Below are 16,945 nucleotides of genomic sequence, written 5' to 3' on the forward strand. Positions count from 1 at the left end.
GGCCATCTGAGACCCATTAAAACTCTGAACTCTTCCATTTTCCATTCCTTCGGATGATTCTGGGACTCCAAAAATTGAGGTGGGTCTGTTGAAGGGTGACTGTCCTCACGGGCACACTGGGTGGCCTGTGTTCCTCCTGGGTCCCTCTTGGTTTCCCATCTCCTCTGTTGGGCGTGTTCATGGATGCCAGACTAATGTGACTATGGGCCTCTCGGCTTTGGGCACCCTTCAATGTGCGACTTGCATCTGTCTCCCCAAATGTCACTTCCTCCAGGGCTTCTGCCCTCTGCTTTTGACGCCGATGGTACTGAGTTTCTTTGGCCCCTCCTGGGAATGCTTTCGGTGGTAAGAAGTCGAGGCACGCGGAGAGGCCTGGGGTTTACGGGCAGGAATGGCGATTATGGTGAATATGTTGCCCCAAGCATCTTAGGCTCCTGCTTACCTGCCTGCGGCTCCCTTCCCTTCCCCCCTTCTGTCCCTTTGTGAAGTCAGCACCGGTTCACACTGCCTCGGAGTTGCAAGGATAATGAGCGGTTTTTACCCGAGCGTGCACGGTGTGCAGGGACTCTGTGAGGGCCTTCCCCATGCAGGGGGATTAGCACCGACTTCTCACACAGGCTCCCGCAGGGGACACTGGGTCCTGCCCCGAGGCTGGACGGGTTCCAGAAGGGGGTTGTTGCAGCTGCCGCGAGAGGTCTCCCGGCTGTCGTGGCTCTGGGGCTGCGAGGGGCACAGACTTTCCTGGGATGAACTCCTAAGCGCAGGGGCAGCTGCAGGTGTCCTGGCAGCGTAGGCAGGACTGTGGTCGTGGAGGGGGGAGACAGGAAAGCGTCGGGGTGACTGGCAGAGCTCGGGCGGCAGGACGGACGCAGCCCGAGCCTTCAGAAAGCCACTCGCGGGGCAGGCGGCCCGGATGCAGGAGGTCAGTCGGGTAAGGATGCCTACCGAACTGACGGGGTCGGTTTTGAGTGTGGAGAAGGCCGCAGTGGCTCAGGTGTGTAGATTAATTGGCCGGTGGGGGCCGCCGCGCCTGCGCAGCACACATGCTGCCCGGAGGAGGTGGCCCGCCTCGCGGATAGGATAGCCGACTGCGCAGGCGCTGGGAGTTCAGGCCCTTCCCATGGCCCCAGGCTCGGCGTTGTGGGGTCAGAGTCCCAGATGGAGGCCCTGGGGGCCGGGTGGGGCCGGCGGCCGCGCGGCTTCCTAGGGAGCATCCAGGTTCTCCCGGCCCCTCCCCAGGAAGGCCTGCAAAGCCTCGCGGCCTTTTCTTCAGCCAGAGCCTGGGTGAGTGACCAAAGCCCCCGCAGGGGGAAGGAAACGCACAGCCCGGGTGGCCCCACCCCTCCGGCTCCTTCCACTTCCGAGCACCAGCCTGCGGCCTTTGACCTGCCTGTTCTCCTCCTGGATCGTTCCTCCAGAAATCCCCGCGGCTCACGCCCTGCTCCCTTAAGGTCTCTGCTGAGACGTGACCTCAGGGGCTAGCCTCCCTGCCCCCTGCGTGGGAGAGAACCCTGCCTCGGCGGGTGTCCTTCTCCGGACGTCCTTGCCACCCAGCAGCTGGCGTGGCCACGAACCCGTCGCTGTCCTGCTGGCGGCCACCCGCACACCACGCCGAGGCTCCCGAGGCCGGGCTGCGGGTTCTGAGCGTGCCTGCGTGCGGGAGTGCTCCATGCGTGCGCACTGAGCGCTGAGTGCGTGCCCTGGCCGCGGGGACCCGCCCTGCTGGCAGGCGCAGAGAGCGGCCCCCGTGCGGGGCTGCGGCCTGGCACAGGCCATCTCTCAGGGCCCCCGGGAGACCCTGGCGGCGTGTCCGCGTAGCTGCGGCAGCTCCCTGGCCGGCCTCTTGTTGAGGCTCTGGGGCAGGCTGGCTTCGCCCGGGAGAGAATCTGCACGATTCAGGGGCCGGAGCTCAAAAATGCTCCAAAACCTGCCTTGTATCTTTCGCGGTCTCTGTAATGGGGCTGCTGATTTTAGTTCCCCTTGTCCTTGGCGATCAGCCTGTGGGGTAGGAGCTGAGGTTCTGAGCCCGGCGCGGGCCTGCTGGGCCCGGTCTGCCCAGGAGAATTCTCCAGTGTGAGCAGGGCCGTCATGATCCTTGCTTCTACCGGCGTCTGCATTCGGAGCACTCAGACTCCGGTCTCGTGGAGGGCATCGGTTCCACAAGGACAGACACAGTGGCTCCATCCTTAGCCATAACCCAGCGCGAATTCGGTGCTGCATCTTTGAGCAGCAGCTACTGATGATGAGAACGTTTTTATGAACATTTCTGTCTTAAATTGTTTATTCCCAAGTGCTGTGCGTCGTCATCAGGGACACGTACGGAACCCTGTTCCAGAGGCTCTTGTGGGGGGCAGCGCTTGGGTTCTGAGGAGGAAGGTCCTCGGTGCAGACATGGTTGCCCTGACGTCATCCGTGAAAGCCCCGCCCACCGCCCTGAACCTTCTAGCCAGGGAACAGCCGCGCGCATTTACCTGGGGAGGTTCAGGGGACAGAACCACTCCGGCAGGTGGTGAAGGAAAAGGCATATTTGGTGTCTCCATTATGAGACATTCAATCATCTTAATTTCATAATGAAGATAGGCACGGCAAAGCAGGAAAATTCCTAAAAATCGTCGGCTGGTTGATGGCATCGCTGTCTAAATGTGTCTCTGAAGAGAAAGACACGGGCTGAGAATAATTTCCTGTGCTTTGTTACTGCCAGGGGGTCTTCTGAGTCAGGTAAGAGGTGAGTGTAAATCATGTGTGCCCAGAGCATAATGAAGTGCTTTGGAAACAGCTGTGCGACGATAAACAGCATAGTTTTGCTTCACGCATTAAGGAACCCTCCACACAACTTTTGTTGTCGTGCAAACAGATAAGCTTTTGTCCTGCTTCAAGGTCAGCAAAACCTCGGGCTTCTTGTCGGGAGTGTAAATACACTTATTTTAAGGCAAAAGGTTAATCTTTCACAGGTGCCACTGCATTCTGTAGAAAAAGGCACTTCCTTTAGGGAAAGACATGCATCCCCCGGGGGACCTGTAGGACAGGCATCGCTAGACCCCCCAGGAGCGAGCCCCACTCAGGAGTGAACTCTGAAGTCCGTAGGGACCCACGGAACCCACTAAGCCACTTATGTAGTGAGTCCTTCAGAAGGTGAATGTTGTCTAGGAGCCATTCTATTGGCATGCATCTGTGAAGCACCAACTGCATACCCATTACCTGGACATGTCCTGTGCATACAGTCCTGCCCCCAAGGAGCTTATAAGTGTGTGTGAGGAAAGTGGCCAGGTCTTGGATGTTCTGATGGAAAGTGAGTCCAGAGGAGACAAGGGACAATGCCGAGCCAGTGCTTGGGCTCAGCTTGGCCAGCTGTCACCATCTGCTTCCCACCTGGGGCACCTCAGCCTGGTCTGCTCACACCCCTCTCCTTCCTGTGGGGGCGCTGGGATTCTAGAGAGCCGGCTGCCATGGAAGGGTGCTGGCCCAGAGCGGAAGACTGGGCTCACGGCGCTCAGAGGAAGCTACTGTCAAACGGTCCATTGTTTCTTAATGAAGAAAATTGCTCCCCTGTTCTCTCTTCCCCTTTCCTTCCCTGACTCAGTTTATTACAGCAGTCAGGACATTTAGATTACCTAGTATTAGTGGCAATTTGTTCTTTGGGGTAGTATAATTAATCTCTAGTTTTAATAAAATCAATATTCAAATTATTGTGTACCAAGTTACATGAAGTCATAAAATTAAAACAAATTAGTATTTCTAAACTGATGCACGGAGCTAAGTGAATTTGCCACCGTCTTGGCATTGAATAACTCATGTGTCCTCGTCTCGTGCGGGGTCTACGGGGCCGCGCAGGGAGAGCGAACTCCATGCTCCTGTTCTATGCGCGCTGCCTCCAGAAGGTGACTTGTGATTAGGTATTTGGGCTTCTGTCCAGTTGGGGGCTGGGGTGCTCATTCATATTGGCCTGGTGGCATCCAGGGAACATTCTGAGCTCGCATCATCAGGTGTCCTTGCTCGAGACACACACGTGTGAGTCAAAGCTGTATCTTTTGCTCTCAGCTCCTTGGGAGGAGCCCCAGAGGTGCCCATGGCTGTGAGGAGAAGGAGCTGAATTAATCCTAGCTGGAGGCCCCTTCAGTGCCGAGAGCCAGGAAGCGTGGACCCCTTTCATTTTATGGTCAGTGACCTGGAGGGATCATCAGTCAGGGGGTACGGGGCTCAGACCTGCACCATGGGATCTTCAGGGTCTGCCCCCACAGCTGTGGGCTTGACTCCGAGACCCTGAGTCCACCCAGCCTCACCCAAGGTAACAATTCAGGAGGGGGGTCTAGGGATGGGGATGGACACTCTGTCATTTCCACGCTCACCACAGCTGGTAAGTGTCCACACAAGGACACAGAACACCACCGTTTCTAAAGTAGCTCCTTGGGAAAAGCAGGCTCATCGCATGAAGACACAACACCGTCCCCATCTTGCTGAAAGGATGTCCTCGTTCCTGGGAGCGGAGGTCTGGGCTCTCGGGCCAGGAAGGGAGATGGCATCTGGACTCTTGATGCCGAGCCCCGCAGCCCTCCCATCTGCCCGCTGCAGACCCCAGACTCGCCTCCGAGAACGGCGCCCACATGCACCGCGTGCCTGAAGTCACTGCTCTGATCAAACAGTCGTTTTTGCAGAAATAATTACCAGTTGGTAGATATATTGCCTGAAGGATTTCCACCGGAGCTGAAATCATTTGCTAAATAGACATAATAAACTAATGATTGTTTATTTTTTTGGATATGTGCCTCAGCGCAGAGAAGGGAGCAGCTGGGGTTGTCAGTGGAGGTTCCCTCCCGGCAGAAGACTCATCAGAAGTCCCGTGGTTCACACGTCCCCCTCTGCCATCCTGGACACCTGCGGGTCTTTGGCTCCACCAGGCTGGGGGGGGGGGTTCTCACGTAGACCAGGTGTGTGCGGCCTTCCTCCTGCTCTTCGGGGAAGATGCAGGAGCTAACCCTTTAGCGGGAGTTTGCTCCGCAATCCGCTGCCGATTCGAATCCCCAGCTTAGGGTTTGGTGATGCCCTGACGCCGGAGCAGCCCTGGGAGGCTGAGCGTCCTCCGCGGGGACAGTGGCCTGGACCAGGGGTGCGTCCTCTCCAGCACCGCCTATGCCCCGCGGTGGCTGAGGGCCCCCTCCGGGTGGAGAGCACACCTGGAGGGGGGCAGGAGAGACAGCACAGTCCAAACCTGGAAGCCGCGCTGCTGCTGGGCAGTTCTGGAGTCCCCAACTGTCCCACTGTTCCCGTTCCCATGGCCACCAGCCTTTCTCTTGTTTCCTCACTGTATCCTGAGAAAAGCAAAATCCAGCTGCTGGCTGGGTACCCGTTCGGGCGGCAGGCTCTGGAAGGGTACGATAGCAGACCGCCAGAGCCTGCCTGCCCTCCGGGGTCACGGAGGCCAAGGGAGGTGAAACAAGCCCGCGTGGGGGCTGTGGCCACAGGCTTCCCATGGGCTCGGCGAGCGAAGGGGGAAGGCCTCCCGCCGGGCAGTCCCCCCAGCTGTCTCAGACTGGAGGCGGCACATGGCCAGCCCGTGGGGCGCCAGCGCCAGGCCGGCGGGGATTCGCGTCAGACGTCCTGCTCCGGAGTTCCGGCCGTCCTGCTCCGGGGCCTTTGTGTGGTGCCTGAAGCCTCCCCGAGCCCCACTCTCTGGCTACGGAGGACAGTAGAAGTTCTCCTTCGCAGGGCTGCCAGAGCGATTACTCAGAATGAAACATGCAAACAGCGCTTGTGCAAGTTCAGAATCGGAGAAGGAGGCAGACGATGGGAGCAGTGATAAAACAGGAGCCCGGGGCGAGGCTCGGGCCACATGCACTCCCCCCGCTGCTGGCCTGCACTGTCTCCTCAGCTGGTCTTCAAGGGAAGCTCAGGGTTCATTACGGTTTTGCTTAAAACATTGATTTTTTTTATAAGTAATCCTTATGGGCCAGCATTTCTGGCTTATCTCTTAGCTGGCTTAGCAGGTTTTTTGGCTGCACCTCTTATCTCTCTGCTTATTTACTCAACTAAGGGATTCTCTGCAGTCCTTTGGGGAAGGGAAGTGATGATAATTATTATCAGTCGACACAATTTACTGAGTGCCCGCTCATCTTCCAAGACTGGGCTCCAGAGGCCCCCTCGGGGGAGCAGCTGGCGTCCCGGGCTCTCACGGGTTCTGTGCACCTGCTGGCTGCTGTCCATGGGCAGCACTTATCTGTTTGCATGGGTGTCCCCTTTCCTGTCATGTCCCAGTCCCAAGCTGGGTGCAGTCTGGCAGGTGGAGATGCTCGGTACATGCCTGGCCCAGGTGTGCGGGGAAGGAAGGAGAGAGGAAAACACGAGGCGGCCAGCAACTTCCTGCCCAAGCTGGGCTCCCTGAATTTTATTACCGTGTGCTCACCTGAAGCACCAGGTCCCGACGTGTGTTCTGCTCATTCACACACACGCACAGGTGCGCCTGGGCTCACGTGTGCTCTTGGCGTGCGGGGTGCGGGGTGCGAGGTTCTGCTTGCACACCGGGCGCCTGGCTGGGATGTCAGCACAGTGTGCCCTGCTGCGGCCTGGAGCTGGTGGAACCCTGGCAGCAAGAAGAGCAGGGCACCTTCCATCTCGCCCACCAGTTATGAGCCTCATTTTGTGGCCGTTGGTTATGAACGTCCTGACTTCACTGATGCGGTTCAGTCGATTTTGTGAACTCCCTGGAGAGGCTGCATTTTTATATGTAACCAGATGATTTCAAAGCAGTTTAAAAACTATCTTTCCAGGCTTTTTTTTTAAGAGGTAGATAAGGTATACTTATCTATTTTCCTTTTCAGCTGACTCTTTTTTTTCCGGTTTTATTGAGAAGTCATTGACATACATCACTGTGTAAGCGTAAGGCGTAGGGCACGCTGGCCGGATTTACGTCCATTGTGAAATGGTCACTACAGTAGGCCCGGCTGACGGCCATCTGCTTGTATAGAGATGACACAGAGAAAAGAAAGAAGGGAAAACATTTTTCTCCGTGTGGTGAGAACTCTCAGGATTTATTCTTTTAACCACGTTCCTGTGAATCCTGGGCGGTGTCGGCTGGGGCGTCCTGCTCTAGGTGACATTCTCAGCACTGTCTCCACACCTGCAAGTTTTCCCTTTGACACCTCCCCCCCCACCCTCTGGGAACCCCAGGGCTGATCTTTTTCTGTGAGTTTGGGTTTTTGTTTTTATTGTGTGTTTTTCTTAGAGATTCCACATATCGGTGAAATCACGTGGCATGTGTCTTTCTCTGACTTATCTCACTTAGAATAATGCCTTCAGAGGCCATCTGTGTTGTCACAGATGGTAAGATTTCCTGAGTTTGATGACTGACTAGCAGTCCATATATTTATACACACACGTTCTTCATCCATTCACCCATCGATGGACACGGTGCTCTCCACACCTTGGCTGCTGTGAATCAGGCTGTGCGCCTGGGAGTGTAGGTTTTTGAGTTAGTGTTTTCATTACCTGTGGATATATTTCCCAGGAGTGGAATTGCTGGGTCACATGGTCGCCCTGTATCTAATGTGCTGGTGGACCTTCCGTGCCGTCCACCGCGGCTGTACCCATCTGCACTCTCACCAGCAGCGTACGAGGGCTCCGTTTCCTCCACATCCTCGCCAACATCTGTCGTCTCATCCTTGGGGGGATGGCCATTCTCGCAGGCATGGGGCGATCCCTCATTGTGGTTTTGATTTGCATTTCCCTGATGAGGAGTGAGTGGAGCACTGGTGTACCCACCTGTTGGCTTTTCATACATTTTCCTTGGAGAAACTTCTGTTGAGGTCCTTTGCCCATTTTTAAATTGGATTATTTGTGTGTTTTCTGTTGAGCTGTAGGGGTTCTGTGTATATTTTGGATATTAACCTTTATCGGATGTATGGTTTGCAAATATATATTTTTCCCATTCTGCGGGTTGCCTTTGCACCTTGTGGACAGTTTCCTTCGCTGTGCAGAGCTGTTTGGTTTGATGCGGCCCCACTTGTCTGTTTTGTTTTCACTGCTTGTGCTTCAGGTGTAATTCCAAAAAATATCGTCGGCAAGACCCACGTCAGGGAGCTTTGTTCCCATGTTTCCTTCTAGTTTCATAGTTTTGGGTCTTGCATTTCAGTCTTTAATCCATTATGAGTTGATTTCTGTGAGTGGTGTAAGACGAGGGTCCAGTTCCATTTATCCCATTATCCCAGAGCCGTTGAAGACAGTCTTTCTCCACTGAGTGTTCTTAGCTCAGCCATATATGCTTGGGTTTATTTCTGGGCTCTCGATTCTGTTCTCTTGCCCAGTTTGTTTTTAGGCCACTACCACACTGTTTTGGTGATTATAGCTTCATAGTAGAGTTGAAATCAGGAAGTGAGATATTATTTTTGACAACAAAATCACATGGTAATAAACATGTCCGTGTATGTCCATCTACAAAACACTCTTGTCTTAGCGTCTGCTTCTTTTAAAACACCAGTAATTACTTTGTCATTTATTGCTAAAAGGTCATGCTTATTTTGAACGGCAGGTCGGGATTATTAGACAAATCCAGCAGGCAGCATGTCATCGAGGTCATGGAACTTGGCGGTGTATCTCACCAGCCAGTCCCTAAACAGTGCAGACTGGTGGCTAAACCCCAGTGAACACACCCAGGGTGAGATCCTATAACTGTGGGTCCTGAGGGACAGCAGCCGAATTTAATAAGAAACCTTTGTAGAGGGCTGTTATGGTGTGCTGGCCTTCACAGATTTACCTCATTAAACTGACACGTGCACACCCAAAATACTCACACTGCGTCAACCCTGAGCATCTATCCCAGCGCAGTACATGCAGAAATGAATGTTTTTGCAAACGGTTGTTTATGTCATGTTTATTTATAATAGGAGGCGACACCTGTTATGATGGGGATTGTAGTCAATGTGGCAAATTTGTGTGTCAGCTGTATTGCCTGGAATGCTAGGCTCCGATTAGTAATTGGACTGGGTAAGCCATTTAATGATAAGGGAAGTGTTTATTTTGTAACATCTCCTGAAAAAGCTGCCCCTGCAGCCTGATGGGGACACCAGTGCAGCCAGCGCCCCCAGGAAACTGCTGGCTTGCCGCACGACAGATGATCAGCCGTGTTCAGCCGGGGAGTCTGCGGGGACCTTTTTACACACTTATTCCATTTTATAAATGTTCTATGATGGGTTTTTATTATCAAGTAAGAGAATGTATTTCGAATAGCGAGATGTTTTCTGACTGCAGACGTGTGTGTGACAACAAGGACGTGCTCCCGCACACCTGTCAGAGTGGCCGGCATCTGGATGCCGACCCTAGAGGCCTCGAGGGGGAGGTGCAGCGGGAGGGCTCATTCCTGGCTGCGGGGGAGGTGACGCGGTGCGGCCACTTTGAGAGACAGGCTGCCCGTTTCTTACGAAGCGCAGTGTCGTCTTCCCGCACGATCCAAGATCCAGCAGGCACATTCCGCGGTGTTTACCCAGATAAAGAACTCGCGTCCAAACAAAAACGGCACGCACATGTTTGTATCTGTTTTATTCATAATTGCAAAAACTTGGATGCAACCACAATGCCCTTCAGTAGCTGAGTGAACCGTGGTCCCTCCAGACAACGGAATATTTTTCAGTGATAAAAGGAAAGGTCCTATCTTGCCATGAAAAGACTGAGAGACTTCAATCACATGTTGCTGAGTGGGAGAAGCCGGTCTGAAAACGGTACACAATGTGTGGTTCCAATTATACGAATCCTGGAAGAGGCCAAACTGTAGAGACAGTAAAAGGATCTGGTTGTGGGGGTGGGCTCGGGAGGGGGACCAACAGGCGGGACACAGGATTTCAGGACAGTGAAGTTCTTCTGTATTCTGTGGTGGGAATGCATGACAGTCCGTCTTCGGCAAAGCTCAGAGAATGCGCAAAGCAAACCCGAACCTTGCTGTCAACTCTGGGCTTTAGTTGACAACAGTGTATCAGTTTTGGCTCCCCCGTCGTTAACAAGTGCACCACGCTGATGCAAGACCGTAAGCATGGGGGCAAGCTGGGTGTGTCGGAATATGTGAACCCTGTACTTTCTGCTCCATTTTTCTGGAAACTTAGAAGCTACTCTATAAAAGTTAAGTTACATTTTTAAAATTTGTATATGCCCGTCAAAGGGAATTTGAACACTATGGAAAGATAGAATCAAAGACAGACTCAATAGGATCTGGCAGAGTGTAGCCAGGGCTCAGCTGGCCCCCTTCCTGTCTGTTGCCAACAAAGCAGCCAGGGTGATACATTGAAATGAAAGTCAGAGCATGGCCCTCCTCTGCACCGCACCCTCCTCTCATCTACATGCCTCTGTGTGCCTGCAAAGTGTAGTCTCCTCCCGACCCCATGCTCAAATTTCCTCATCTCTGCCCCTCCACGCCATCTCCCTGATCTCCTTGCAGCTTCTGGAACCCACTGGATAGGTGCCTGCCTCAGGGCCTTTGCACTTCCTCGCCTCTCCCTGGCCAGCTCTTCCTGTCTCGCCTCCTGCAGGCTGTGACCTGTAAACTCTCTTCCCAGGGCAGACCTTTCTAACAACGTGTGTGAAGATGAAACCCACATGTCAATTCCCAATCCTTTTTCTTCCCTGCTTTACTTTTCTGCATTGTGTCCATACCTACAACACAAAGCAAATAGAGAAGGGAAGTGTATACCGTGTGTCTCCCTCCTTGGGAGCTGTGGTCCCTGAGGGCAGGCCCTCCACCTGTTCGGTTCTCCGCTCTGTCCCTAAGAGCCGGAACATGGTTGGCATCTAGTCAACCAAATTAGGAGTTGTTGACTGGATGACTATATAGTGTAGAAATAGGAATGATTTTGTAATTCGCTTTATTTACTGAACAATTGTGAGCCATCCCTATGGTACCCAGTGCTCTTTCTTGTATGATTCTGTCGGCTGTTCGGTGGCTCCTTGAGTGGACATACCATTGTTAATACAAGCATCTGCCCTTTGCTGGTTTTTCTAGTTTTCTCCCTCTAAATCTTAGGCATTGAGCACATGGGTCAATTCTAGGAAGGGAAACATTAGATCAAAACTTGTAAGCTATATTAACATTTTAAAGACATATTTCCAAATTGCTTTCCAGAACTTGCACTATCAATATAAGCTGGTACCTACAGAATATTTCTCAGAAACCACAGTTATTTTAGGGACTGAAGATTCCTTAAAAAAAAGAAAAAACAGCAAAAAACCCCCAAAAGAACCCAAAAAACCTTTACAGAAAAGGCAGAGACAGAAGCAAACTTTCATGTTTTCGCCAGGAAAGACGAGCTGAATTGCAAGTTTGGAGCCTGACTCCTCACAAGGGGCTGCCCAAGTTGATAGGGGTATCGAGTTTCTCCTCTGCGGAGGCCGGGCAGGGGGCAGCCACATCCTCAAGGATCAGCTGAGCCTCCCGGGCTCCGGAGAACCCTCTCCACCCTGACCCACAGCAGCCCATTTCCTGCCTTATGCGCTCCTGTCTTGGCCCTCATCCCCCGCTGCTCCGAGAAGCTGCGTGCTTGTCACCACCGTCCCTGGTTATGCACGTAACGCGTGTGCACCACAGCCAAGGAGCCGCTCCCGACGGCCCACGTGTCCCCGATGTGACTCACCAAACATCACGCAGCGGTGTGCCTGTGCTCTGCACAGTCAACACCTGGACAGATTGAGAACTCATGCCATTTGTTCTAGGTTATCGGCACATGGCATGGGTTTCCTTGTTTTCCGGGCGATCATATGCTGCATCAGGAAGTGGCACATCCCCCTGGGGGACACCGGGCATCCCTGTGCTGACCTCCCTGTCTCTCTTCTGCAGGTGGTTGTCACAACAGCCTGAAGCCCGTTGGCAGCGGCCCCAGCATTGCCATCACCGCCGCGGCCGCCATGGTGTCTGTGGACCCCGAGGGACTTGGGGGCCCATCCCCCTCCAGCGTGCAGCCCTGCCACTTCCTGACGTTGGCACCCATCAAGATACCCCTGAGGACCGCCCCCTTCTCCGGTAAGCACAGAGCATGTCTCTCAAAGCCCAGAGCTGGTTCGGAGCTCACAGTGCGGGGAACAAGGCGGGAACCAGCCGGCCTCTGGCTTTGGGGTTCCCTGGATTCGTGTGCCGAGGGGCACCCAGGGAGGGATGTGCTGCAGGGCTTGCCCAGGTTCTGCTCATCTTCACACTACACAAATGAACCTCAACTCCATGGAAGAAGGCCCTGGTAAGCTGACCTGGGTGATTTCTGTCATGAGGCCAAGTTGGAAGTTTCTACTCAGAGAAGTGAGACTTCCCTTTACTAAGTTTTTAGGGGGAGTAATGTAGTCACTGAGAGTGTCAAGGTACCCAGAGGTTTGTGGTTCCTTCCACGGGCTCAGAAGGAAGCAAAGACAACATGCCAGAAAACAGCTAAGTATCTAAGTGAGTAAAACACAAAGTGCAGTGCTGGGGCTCACCAAGTCACCCCCCTGGGCTCGCCGGCTGGCTCGTTCTGAACACGGGGACGGGGACCGCAGGGAGTCCCTGACGCGTGTGGCTGACTGAGGGGCGTGGATGGCCACAGAGGTCCTTGGCTTCCTTTGTGCGTGGGCCTGCGCTTCCTCTGGGGAGTCTTCAGGTGGACATGGGGCTGGTGGACACTCTGGTACCCGAGTGGAGCCGTGATGCATGTTTGGGGGCTCAGTAGGGAGACGAAGGGCCCCAGGTCCTGGATGGGTTGCAACTCCGGGGTCCATGTGTGTGTTCAGAGCTGTAGGTACATGTCTGTTAATGGTGACCGGCACACTCTGTGTCCAAGCCACTGGTGAGCACGAGCTTAGGTCCCTCCCTTAAGTGTAGCAAGAGCGACATGAATTTGGAATGACTTTCAGTAAGTACTCAAGTCTTGAGAGCTGGTACTATCGCTTCCGTGTTAGGTTTGCTTGTGATGTGGTAAGACCCGAATACAAATTCTGTGGGTTCTAGTATTAGATACTAAAATTCTCATGTTAGCATTAATATCATCGATGGCTAGGTTATCAGTAATAGGAAACATCGCTACGTTGTGAGACACGTGCACGCGCACATCCAAGTTCATGGGAGAATGAGGAATAACCCAGTTTCGTCCTTTCCCTGTTTCGGTTTGCTGACATTGTTTCTGGAAAGTCAGATGTGGTCTTTGGTGTCCGTGTTTCTCTATTGGCTTGATAAATTAGTTGGTCAGTAGAACATTGTATTCTCAAGAACAAAATCTTATTTCAAGCTGTTAGTGAACATGCATTTAGGGTGTGATGGGGAAATAAATAAAACACATAAATAATCTCATGTGGAACATAATTTACAGCTGTGTCAAGATTTCAGTTAAAATCCATCAGTCCATTGGCATTTATTAAGGATGACTTACTGTTTTCTGAGAAAATTAATCTTAGAAGGAACCTAAACCCATGTACCCCAGGGGTGGCTTCACTTTCCATGCCTCGTATGATTTATAAAGTGCCATAATAATTAGGTGTCTTTCTGTGTTTGCATTTTATAAGGTGCTATAATCAAATCTGCCATAATGTGCATTCAGTTAGAGGACGACTGCGTCAACATGATCTGTCTTGTAGGTAACCACCGAAATGTGCCTTCAGGAAGAAGGAATGGGGGGGCACTCCAGACGCAGCCTCTAAAACGGCCCCTCTGGTATTGATCTGAAGACCTGAAAACTGTGCACTGTGGCAGAGGGACCGGCTGGGACTTGAAATAAAGGCGGTGGGGTGGGGGGACTGGTCCAGATGCACGACCCCAGCCCGGGGTGCAGCCTCTGAGTTCTGTGCCCACTTCCAGCACCAGTGGTGGCTGTGGTCCTACCTTGGCCCCTGCTACGGGGGTCCTTTGGGAGATCAGACCACCTAGCAGTCTGTCCCTGGCAGTGTCCCCCTGACGTCAGCAGAAGGCATCTGGGTGAGACTGGCCATGCCTGTGATTAGCCCTTTCCAGAATTTCCTGGAGTACTTTCTGACAACCGTGGCTCAGAGGCACTTGAGCAGACAGTTTGTCCCTCAGAGCTCGTTTTAAGCCCCGTCAGGAGCTCCATAGAATGAGATTCAGTGAGGTCGAGGAGTTGCCAAGGCCGATGAGCGTTCTCGGTGCTAGGACATTCCTGCCACCCCTCAGAACAGGTGCCTGGAGGGGGACGGGGATGGCAGAAGGGCTAGGTGGGGCCAAGACGGAATGGCGTCCCCTGCGAAGCAGATTTCACTCACCGAGAAAAACGCATGTCTGCGAAGTGTGCTCGATGGTGAAATTGCTTTTATAAAAGCATGTGAATTTTAATTTATCTGCAAATGGATAATCTTGTGTTTATTCAGAGAATTCACATATTAGGTAAAGGAGCTGGACTATTTTATTTATACTCTTGGCTTGGTCAGGAAAGCCCGATAAGCTTAGAAGCCCTCTGGGGTGTAGCTCTACGCTTCTCACTGGGGGCAGATGGTTGGCGACACTGAAGACATTTTTTTGGTCACCACAGTTGGGGGGTTCTATTGGGATCCGGCGGGTAGAGGCCAGGGAGACCTCCACACCCCCACAACGGCCGGGACGGCCCCCACGATGAGGAATTACGTGGCCCAAGATAGTCGTGATTGTGTCGAGAGGCCCTGGTTTATAGTCTAGACGCCCCTTAAGGAGGTGTGGAAACCCGCGCTGGTGTGTGGATACGCTCACTGGGGAGCGTGAGTGGTGCAGTAACGGAAGGACCCAGAAGGAGATTGGCTTATCGCTGCCAACATCAGGGGAGGACTTACACTTAACTGTATGCCTTTAACATGAGTTAACATTTGGAATAAGGCGCCGTATTGAAGAGCCCCACAAGCTGGTCCACCTCAGTTGTGACCTGGGTCCCGCAGAGCGCTGCGGGCACACGTGACGCAGGTCCTCGCCGTCCTCTTCCCCGGGACCGCGCAGGCTGCAGGCTCCCTTCTGTTCACATGTCTGTCCCCTTCGTGGCCCGTACGTCGGATGTGGCGGGGCCGAGTCTGCCTGTCCTGGCCCGGCCTGCGGCAGGCACCAGGCCGGGTGCTCCCGTCTGTGACCTTCAGCAGCCTCCCCCGCGCGGCCGGTGCTGGCATTGCCACGGTCTCTGCCACTGTTTCCCAAACCCTTGCTCCTGAGTCAGGGTGTCCGCGGAGTGCCCGTCACCGTGCTGCCAGCACTGCCACCGCCTGAGGGCCGGCCGAGCGCGCGACCTCCTGTCCGCTCGGTCCGCGGGCTCGCAGCTGGTTCCAGCCGCTGCTTTAAGTGCCAGGCCTCAGGTTAAAGAAGGCAGCGTTCGGAGGAAGATGGATCGTGTGTCGTATTTATTTCCTGGTTTTTAAGGAGACCCCGAGGTTTCTGGGGGAGACTGCAGTGTGCAGCCGAGGGCGGCTCCGCCGGCTGCCTGGGCTTGTACCTGCCGCCGGCGCTGCTGTCCCCGACCCCCGGGGGTGCTGCCCCGCGTTGAGGAAATAAATGAAGTTATTCGCCTGCCTTCCTCCCTCCCTCCCTCCCTCCCTCCTTTCCTTCCTTTTTTAAGACTGATGGTAGTTAGTTTTAAACCTTGGCCCCCATTTTGCAAGCATTCAAGTGAAAAAGGTAAAATAGGAGTGATGGTTACAGCCGCTCATGGAGCGGCCGACGGTCGAATACAACTATTAAAAAGTACCATCTGCCTCGGAAACCATTTACCACCTGTTCTTTGGCTTCCAGAACTATTTAATGGTTTAAATTCCGCATTGTGTCCTGCCACAGAACAGCTGGGAAGTGACTACTCTTGTTTCTCTGGGGAGGTAGCATCCGAGCTCCGTAACAAGCCAGGGAAGCCCGCACGCCAGCGCCCTGCCACGCGGCCTTCCGTGGGCCACGGCTGCCCTCGTTAGCGACGTCCGCAGATGCCAGCACGGTTCATAACGACAGTCACCCGGCCGCGGCCGTGGGGGAGGAAGGCTTTTCTCTTTTTATCCAGGAATTATTTCCTCCTCCACTGTAATCAAAAACGTCATCATTCGTATTCACATTTTAGAGATTTTCGGAGACAAAAAAGCTTATAACAATGAAATTTCTTTTCTTTTCTTTTTTTTTTAAGATTTTATTTATTTATTTGACAGAGACAGCCAGCGAGAGAGGGAACACAGCAGGGGGAGTGGGAGAGGAAGAAGCAGGCTCCCAGCGGAGGAGCCCGATGTGGGACTCGATCCCGGCACGCCAGGATCACGCCCTGAGCGAAGGCAGACGCTTTAACGACTGCGCTACCCAGGCGCCCCAACAATGAAATTTCTGACCCTCCGGAGGGCCTGGGCCTCAGCTGGCTCTGTGAGGAGGCATACGTGTCTCTAACACAGGGATAGCGCTGCTTTTCATAGAAAGATTGTTGGATTTAAACAAAAAGGCTTTGTGTGTAGTCTGTCCTTAACGTGAGCTCATGTTAAGGGGAAGCTGCGAACAGTCAGGTGGGCATCCCTACCTCTAGGCATGCGAAGTGCAGGTTTCCCTAAATGGAGATCCCAGTCTGGGGATCCCGAGCGGCTGCCGGGATTTGCTCCCGCTGGGAGTCCTCCTTGGGAGCGAGCGCATGTGCTCTCGAGTGTCCATGTAGCAAAGGTCCTCCTCTGACCTGTCTTCCCCCTGGCCTGCTCCCTCCCCGCTCCCTTCCCTGAGAAGTGCCTGGCTCTTCAGCTCCGGTAGCCGTCTGCACTGTTGGCTCCACTTCTCTCTTCCTCTGAAAAGAAACACTGGAAATCCATCACGCACGCAAAAGCACGTATGCGTCTATGCCAGGTATAAAGAACGCCCATACAACAGAACCCCCAGACACCTCCATCGGAGCCTGAGAGGGTGGATGTTTCCACGCCCCCCGTGCTCCTGGGAGCCTCGACTCCTGATAACCCGGGGGGTAGTTGCTCTCCTGAGTGTGTGTGAGTCCCTGCTGTGTCTTAGAAACACGTTACCATATATGTATTATCTCCAGACAGT

The 16,945-nt window shown here is 53.6% G+C and overlaps 1 non-coding gene across 1 annotated transcript in view; it reads left to right on the top strand.

Moving 5' to 3' along the window:
- The window catches only part of LOC123800064 (uncharacterized), a 35,369-nt gene extending 23,386 nt beyond the window's left edge, over positions 1-11,983 (top strand). The window contains exon 3 of the transcript XR_015724659.1: positions 11,807-11,983. This is a non-coding gene — a transcript (uncharacterized LOC123800064). The remainder of the gene's footprint in view (positions 1-11,806) is intronic.
- Positions 11,984-16,945: the final 4,962 nt, after the last annotated feature.

The sequence above is a fragment of the Ursus americanus genome, chromosome 6 (assembly GCF_024610735.1).
Source record: "Ursus americanus isolate L20-20 chromosome 6, mUrsAme1.1.p, whole genome shotgun sequence".
In the NCBI taxonomy this organism is placed as follows: domain Eukaryota; kingdom Metazoa; phylum Chordata; class Mammalia; order Carnivora; family Ursidae; genus Ursus; species Ursus americanus.